The sequence below is a fragment of the Ixodes scapularis genome, unplaced genomic scaffold (assembly GCF_016920785.2).
Source record: "Ixodes scapularis isolate PalLabHiFi unplaced genomic scaffold, ASM1692078v2 PGA_scaffold12__126_contigs__length_90152505, whole genome shotgun sequence".
NCBI lineage: Eukaryota > Metazoa > Arthropoda > Arachnida > Ixodida > Ixodidae > Ixodes > Ixodes scapularis.
This window is the reverse complement of record NW_024609838.1, coordinates 17,116,589-17,125,037: the sequence shown is the minus strand read 5'-3', so window position 1 is coordinate 17,125,037 and position 8,449 is coordinate 17,116,589.

The window sequence follows — 8,449 nt, the reverse complement described above, 5'->3', positions numbered from 1 at the left end:
TATACTTTCTGGTTTTAACCGAAAAAAACACCAATAAACATCCACCGGTGTCGAAAATAAAAAAAAGATCGGTTAAAAACGAAAAAAATATTGGTTTTTAAATATCCTCATACACGCGGCAGTTCTTTTTTTCTTTTTTAGAACTTTTGTGTAGACTTCCGTCAAACTCGTTCTTTTTCCCTTTTTTTCTTATTTTTTTACGGTTGTTGTTTAGGGTTGGTTGTCAGCAACGGTCTCCCTATGCTGATATCTCTGATGACCTGCAGTTTACGGATGACTCGTTCTGGTCTCGGGTGCAGCTAGTTAATGCTTGCGTCAAGATGAAGCTGCCAGTTGGATATGTTCCCTCTGAAAGCATCTACAAGCTTGTCGTGCACGATGAATGTCAGCTCAGCGATCTGGAAGCTGAGTTCCTCCATTAGCGCCAGTACGATGGTCAGTGCCGTTGTTGGCCCTGTGCTGTTTTGGAAGCTGCATTCACCAAACTGGCCAGTATACTCTCCCAAGCCTCTTTGGGCATTTCGAGACTTCCCGTGTCCATAGCGCAAATGTAAAGCCTGCTTTCTCGAAATTGCGCGTCGTCGACAGGAAGGAGCGGGCGGGAAGGACAGGTGCGAGCCTTGGAATGTATGCCTGCATATATTACAATAAAGAAGTGTGAAGAACAATGCGTATCAGATGTAAATCAAAGTTGAACCGTTCCCCGTCTTCATTTTTTGTTTCTGTTTGCGATTTCTTTTCTGTCGATGAAAGCCGATTCACCGACATGCACCGGTATTTAGGAAATAAATAAACACCGAAAAACATCCGTAGATTTTTTACATAAACACCGGAAAGTATACGGCTTGCAGCTATACCCAAGTTACTTATGTGCCCTCCCAAAATCTCTAATTTAAATTTAAAAAATACAGGGGGGGGGCAGTTTTAATACTAACCGCGGTTTTATTTTACAAAGTTTACTGTAAGGTAGAGAGTCGCCACATCACAATTCATTAAAATGTGTTCATATATATTTTCCTTTCTTTTTACATGCCCGTCGTGGGCGTATACCTCATCCCGCATTAATTTTTTTTTCTTTTTTTTTTTTTTTTTTTTTTTTTTGCACGAGGTTGCGCGGCATTGCAACGACGTGCTCAGAATCGAAATGTCTACTCCGCGGGTGTAGCTTTTCCGCAGCACACCACTGCGTAGGGAGAAGAGCCCTCAACGCTGCATTTGGTTAGAGTCTTTTAACAAAGACTCTAACCAAAAATTTTAATAAAAATTTACCCCACGTCTTGGGACCACTTCGGTTCCTTGTTCACGTTGGAGTCACTCACCCGTGAACAAGGGACAGAACTGGTCCCAAAACGTTGGGTAAATGCTTATTAAAATTTTTGGTTAAAGCCTCTAGGTTCTTTCCGTCACTCGCCCGTGAACAAGGGACCGAACTGGTCCCAAAACGTCGGGTAAATGTTTATTAAAATTTTTGGTTAAAGCCTCTAGGTTCTTTCCGTCACTCGCCCGTGAACAAGGGACCGAACTGGTCCCAAAACGTCGGGTAAATGCTTATTAAAATTTTTGGTTAAAGCCTCTAGGTTCTTTCCGTCACTCGCCCGTGAACAAGGGACCGAACTGGTCCCAAAACGTCGGGTAAATGCTTATTAAAATTTTTGGTTAAAGCCTCTAGGTTCTTTCCGTCACTCGCCCGTGAACAAGGGACCGAACTGGTCCCAAAACGTCGGGTAAATGTTTATTAAAATTTTTGGTTAAAGCCTCTAGGTTCTTTCCGTCACTCGCCCGTGAACAAGGGACCGAACTGGTCCCAAAACGTCGGGTAAATGCTTATTAAAATTTTTGGTTAAAGCCTCTAGGTTCTTTCCGTCACTCGCCCGTGAACAAGGGACCGAACTGGTCCCGAAACGTCGGGTAAATGTTTATTAAAATTTTTGGTTATTGTTTTTCTTTTTCGCTTAATGTCTATCCCTAACCAGGCGGAGGGCTGCCGAACGTTTACCTTCAAGACCAGCAAGGAGAGTGCAGCGAGTGTAGTTTCACGCGCTGCACGTCCTGACGTCTGCACCAGCAACTGTTTTATTTTTATTTATTTTATTTATACATACTGCAGCCCGAGTGGGGCTATGGCAGGAGTGGGAGTTATACACAGACGGTCCAGACATCAGTATGGACCACTGTCAACGGCACACGGAAATTCACCTGGTTGTAGTGATGGGATGTGATCGAAGGAAACATCGAAAATAAAAGGATCTTTGCACGTACATTTGTCAACGCCCTATTGTGCCGCTTCTAGCTTGCGCCCGTGCCGCCGCGCGGTGATCTTGCAGCGTCTACAACGAGCACAATGCCAGCACCCGGTGACGCCAGCTTGCACGAGTCTGTCGCTTCGCGGCGTGCCCCGTCTAGGCTGCCTTCGTGTGTGTTTCGCTTAGGGTGATGACATCTGGCCATTTTGTTCCCGGCGGTGCTTTTGTTTCTTTTTTGTTCCGGAGCGCGAGAAGGCGCGTCTCTTGGCACGAAGCCTTGGCCCCTAGACAGTGCTACGGCGCCATTTTGTTACCGACGGCTTCTTGGAATATTTCTCGAAAGTGCGCGCTGTCGGCATCGGGTGTAGTACAGACGACGGCATCCTCCTAAAGGCCTGTCGAAACAGGACATTTCAGAAATTCGGAAAATAGTGCAAGTTGAAGCGGTTGCAGTCCGACAATGTGACGTCTGTTTGAACACCACCGAGCCAACATCACGATTTTCCTCCTCGCTTCCTCCGCATTTCGGTGACCTCAGTCAACACCTCCAAAAAAAAAAGAAGGCCGTAGCGCTCCGAGTGGTTACGTCACAATGTCGGAGAAGGAAGGCCATGGCGCAACTACGTGAGAGAATATCTGGTATCGACGCGTGAAAAACATTTTTCTTGTCGAGCGGCGCGGAGGTGTTCATGCGCGTATATCCGACATTAATACACGTTTTAAAAGCGTAGTCTTGTAAAATTTATTATATATATATATATATATATATATATATATATATATATATATATATATATATATATATATATATAATAAAAACGTAATATACAACGCGTTACCAAGGTTCAAAGTACTAAATTTATATTGATGGTTATCCCCGTAAGCGTGGGACTACGTGCAGTCCCGCAGCTCCTCAGACTTTTCGAATGAACCGGCCTGGTGCCACATTTTCTTCCCTCATACGGGCTTCAATACTGGTAAATTTACGTTGTGTGTGAGCTGCTGACTGTCTGAAAAGGAAAGCTGAGACATTATAGAAGGGAAGGGAACCGAAACAAATCCAGTCATTGCCGCAGGGAGCGCACACGTACAAGAGATGGGTCGACAACGTTAAGCCTTTCGTCACCGCTGCTCTCGTGTGTGGTTCTTTCGAGATTTGTTTCCTTCTTCCCGTCGTATTTCTGTGACTGCAAACTCGGGTATTTTTCTTTTTTCTTTTTTTTTTTTTTTTTCTTTCTTTCTTGATATTACGGCATTTACGTGGATTTGCGGAACAAGTCCTGCTACGGTTTGAGTGACGTGTGGCAACTAGTCAGCAATGACACTGGTCAATTATCGATAGACCTCTCTCTCGACAAAGAGAGAGACTTCTTGGAGTTCGTGTTAAAATGTTTTCGAGACTAATGTTGCGGGACTTATGAATACGATGAACAGGTGAGAACCAACTTATTTACGGGCTTTCTGGTCATGGGACGCGAGTAAAATGCTGCAATCGTTTTTTTTTTTTTTTGTTTTGTTTTTTTTAAGTTTGTGATAGAATTGTATTTTGTTCGTCGTTATCCGTGCTCACTTGCGTGGTAATCTAGTTTTCACTGGAAGGTGAATAACAAGTTTGTGCGATTATTGAAAGCGCGTTGTTTGTGCTTACGTGTTTATTTATACTAATGTTATTTTATTGCCTTTACCGCGTTTATACTAGAATCTTAACTGTATTAAATTAATAGTGTTACTGTATACAAAATAAGTTATATTTTGTTCTCAGGCAGCTCGAGACACGAAGAAGTAAATTAGTTGACTGTAAATAGTAAGTTTAGTACCTCTGCCACACGGCAAAGTTAATATATTTTCATTAAATGATACAGAATTTAATCAGCTCGCGGTTTTGAGTGATTAAACGAGCATCGTAAGCTGATTTGTCGACCCCATAATGTCATTCAATCGAGATTACATTCATTTTGACATGTAACCGGGGTATCATGCAAGAATTCGGTGACTGTACGCGATAACATCGCTTACATGGCCGTGACACTTGTCTAGCCGTGTCCGTTTGGACGTCTACCTAATTTTAAACTGATCTGTTTTGCTGTGTCCAATCAGTGCCTTTCCTGCCATTTTGTCGAACTATTTCTGTATAAAATATGCATTACTACAGCAGTAATGGCGTGACTCAATGTTTTCGACTTAAAGGGGCCCTGCAATCATATTTAAGCGTCTACCTTTTTTGCGGTTTCTACGTCTCTTGGGGTTGGGGCAAGCCAGCGGGCACGGAGGGAGTAACTAAATATCAATGAGTCATATTTTAACCGGACGACGCGGAAACCTCCTCCACCGACCAGGGCGACCTGCGGTACCGAAAGCGCGCAAAATGTGACGTCTTTGGTCCTGGGCTTGCCACTGGTCAAAGCCGTTAAGAGCTTTTTTTTAGTCGAGATACAAAATATAAGTGTCGCGAACCGTTTCAATTATGTATGAAAGTAGTTCTTGTTCACTATTTTAGATCAGAAAAGAAACGAATGCAGTTTAGAAAGTACGGAAACGAGAAATGACCCGTCGACATACCCGCCACCAAGCGGCGGAAAAAAACGGCGCATACTAGAAAAGGCTAGTGGGATGAGGCTACGACAAACGAGGAGCGTAGAAAGGTCCCGGATGTACGCGGCGGCGCTGTGGTCGTATACCGGCTCAAGAATCCGACCGGTTCCGAGCGTCCCGAAGGCCTTCGGCGCGGGCCCTGTTGGCGATTTGGCAATTTGGCGGTGCGGCAGCGCAAAGTGGCTCTTGTTCTCAACTGATCTTCACCCCGTGTTTGCTGTCGTTTGTGGCCCATGAAATGTTATGCCGAATTTGTGTTTAGTCGCACTGCAAATGCAATATGAGCTGCTTTGGCCGCCCGCTTCATGCAGCCTATCCAACACGTGCTTTAGTGGCGCCCTCTCGAGCCGTCGACACGGAGTGCGGCAGCCGTGTGCGCTCGATGAGCTCACTACTCCTCCTCTAGTTCAAGGCCACTCAAGGCAGGACCTACGACGTCATGAAGGAGGTTATTTTTTGCTTGTTTTTGTAATTCTAATTTGCCTATAACTTTTAAAATAAAGCGAAATTTGAGAAAAGAAAAGTTGGATTAAGTTACTACGTTCAGTACGCTCAGGTTCAGTGCAAATTAAAAACCAGTCAAAAAGTCATTGCAGGGCCCCTTTAAAAGAGTCACATTTTTCTTTGATTACCGATTATTTAGAGGTGTAAGATTTTGTCCGTCTAATAAAATGTTTTTTAGCCCCGTTGCCATGCGCAGCTATCATTTTAAGTAATAAGACACGCGTATGCGAGTAAAAGCGCGTTACGACGGTCGATCCGGACGTGTTGCCTTCGCTTCGACGCGCGCCCCCGATGGCCTTCCTTTGCGACGTCACGAGAAGAGCACTCCGGCCTTCTCTTCTAGGAGGTGTCTCCTGTTGCCTCGGTGCTCGTCCTATTGGCTCGTCAGACTTGACGTCCCACGCCACCTGCCAATGCTATCCATCTGTTCTGCCGTGCCCTCTTATCCTTGGGCGCGATCCAAAATTTACTGAATATTACTCCGGGGTAAGGGTTTTTTACCTTCGCGTTCGAAAACCTACCCGCGTCCAGCGTCGGGATACGATTTGCGGTTTTGCCAGCGTTTTGCTGCGGTTTTCCAGCGTGCTGTAAAAACTTTTTCTACTCGTTTGTCGTCATTCGCCGAAGAAGTTTCTTAAGACTCTGTGTACCGTTGAGGCTTGCCGTTGTGAACACGTGGAAAATTTTACGAAAGCGCAGTGTTGCAGGAAAAAGGCTCAACTCGTCGAAAGCAAGTTTCGCCGGTCTGGCGGCGTGTTTAAAACTTCCTTGACACGCCGAAGTACCGTGTCTCTGTGCCTTCGCACGCTTGATACCAACCAAGAATCGACGCCATGTGGACGTGTTTTGCGAGTGCAATGTGCGTGAAGCCGTACGTATCTAAAGGTACAACTCGTCGAAAGCAAGTGTCGCCGGTCTCGCAGCATGATCAAAGCTTCCTCAGCACGCCGAGTGCTGCAGCATTGTGCCTTCGCACGCTTGGATACCGATCAAGAATCGACGCCGCACCAAAGTTCTGAACGTGAGTCGCGCGTAGATGCCTTTAGATCATTTATATATATAAATATAGGCCACGGAGTTCTGCATCGTCCAGCTGTTCCGGTGAGTTATCAATAAAAGGGGGGGGGGGGATCTGTATGTGTTCTTATGTACTATTAACCATGGCTATGTTCCAAAGCTACTCCATTGGATCACATGGGAGCACGAATAGAGCAAAGCTGTGGAGCAAGGAGGGTTTTCGAAGGCAAAAGTACAAGACGGCGAGAATGAAAATCTTTGAAGCACAGCCCATACGATCGTGTGCAGTCTGTTGACCAATCACAATTACCACGCTCAAACGTCAAGAGCAATTAAGTAGGTTGATAATGAGCCAGCACTGATCAGTGATGAGGAGCAGTTTTGTGCAATGTTCTGTAAATCGTCTAAGGACAAAAAAAGATGTGGCTTCCCTCCTCTTCCATCGCTAGTGGACGCTGGAATAAGCTAGTTTCGGGACCGCGAGTGCCGCAAGTATACAGTCGTCAGAGTAAAGTAAAACGCTGATCCAGAGGCACATACGGCTTAACATTGCACTCGCAAAACACATTCACACGGTGTCGATTCTTGGTCGGTATCCAAGCGTGCGAAGGCACAGAGACACAGCGCTTAGGCGTGTCAAGGAAGCTTTGAACACTCCGCCAGACCGGCGAAACTTGCTTTCGACGAGTTGTGACTTCTTCCTGCGGTACAGCGCTTTCGTAAAATTTTCTACATGTTCACAACGACTAGCCTCAACGGTGCACAGAGTCTTAAAAAACTTCTTCGGTAAATGACAACGAACGAGTAGAAAATGTGTCTACAGCCCGCTGGAAAACCGCAGCAAGTCTAGCAAAACCGCAAATCGTATCACAGAAAGGTTGCCATCCGGTGGCTTCACTTGCGCTGCAGTGAACAAGTGGGGAAGCGCGATCCAGCAATTGTCATTGAGATCAGTGGCCCCAGCTGCCGAGGCCGCGGTCCGCGATCCAGCCTACTACAATAGAGATCAGTGGGCATGGCCGCCAGATGACGAACACTTTCGGATACTTTCGGCTTAAGGCTTGGATTGGATTGGGGTCTGCAGCTTTCCAATTTGCTACTAAATCTGGTAGCTCTAACTGGACTAGGGGTGTCGCGAACTTTTGTCGAACCAGATTTTTAGGTCGAACTTTCGGGGTTCGACTGGGTCGAATCGGTTCGACGAACCTTCGAACTTTTCCCCAGATTCGACCGGTTCGACTTTCTGGACACTGTGGCCAGACCTTGATACAAGCATGTCTAGGTTTGGAGAATTTTTTTTTTATGCAAAGGGTTATTTTATTTTATGAACAGTTGAAAATAAAAGAAACCAATTCTAATCAGTGAAAAAGTTAATAACTTAATCTTTTTGTACTGCATTAACTGAAATAACCAATCAGCGCTGCCCTTAATTCTCCCCTTAGCCATCACCATCCAATCCAAAGCCAACTGTCCAGCCTGTCGCGCATGCGCACACGAGTCGAACCTCAATACAAGGTTCGTCGAATTTTTTACTAAAGGTTCGAAAAAGTCGAACCTGGTCGAACTCGAACCTCGGCCGGTTCGCGACACCCCTAAACTGGACCTAGCCTAATGTCGCGCCCTCAATCCAATCCAAGGCTTGGACTGGATTTCTCGGCTGTTCCCTTTCTATCGGGTAGCACCGTAGCACACTCTACATCGGGTAAGCAGAGCCCGTGATCCGCTCTAAGCAGAATTTATTGCCAATTTCTATAACCCCAAGTTCTCAAGTCTTTGCTCAGGGCACTCGATTGCGTTTCCGGCTCATTTTCCCTTACTGGGCTCTCTTTTTGACAATTTGCCTGACAATTCCCTGATTTTTCCCGGTAATTAGAATTTCCTCGATAATTCCCGGTTTTCCCGGTCGCTGAAACCCTGTAGTTACTGCCTTGAATTAAAGCTTTCCGTCCTAGTAATTTTTATAGCAGCCAGTGTCGTGCTACATGCACTAAAATGATTATTCAGGAGTGATGCTACATCCCAGCTAAATGAATTCACCATCAAGAATCCCCACTCAGAACTATTTAGTAGAGGCTCTGGCTAGAGATCTAACA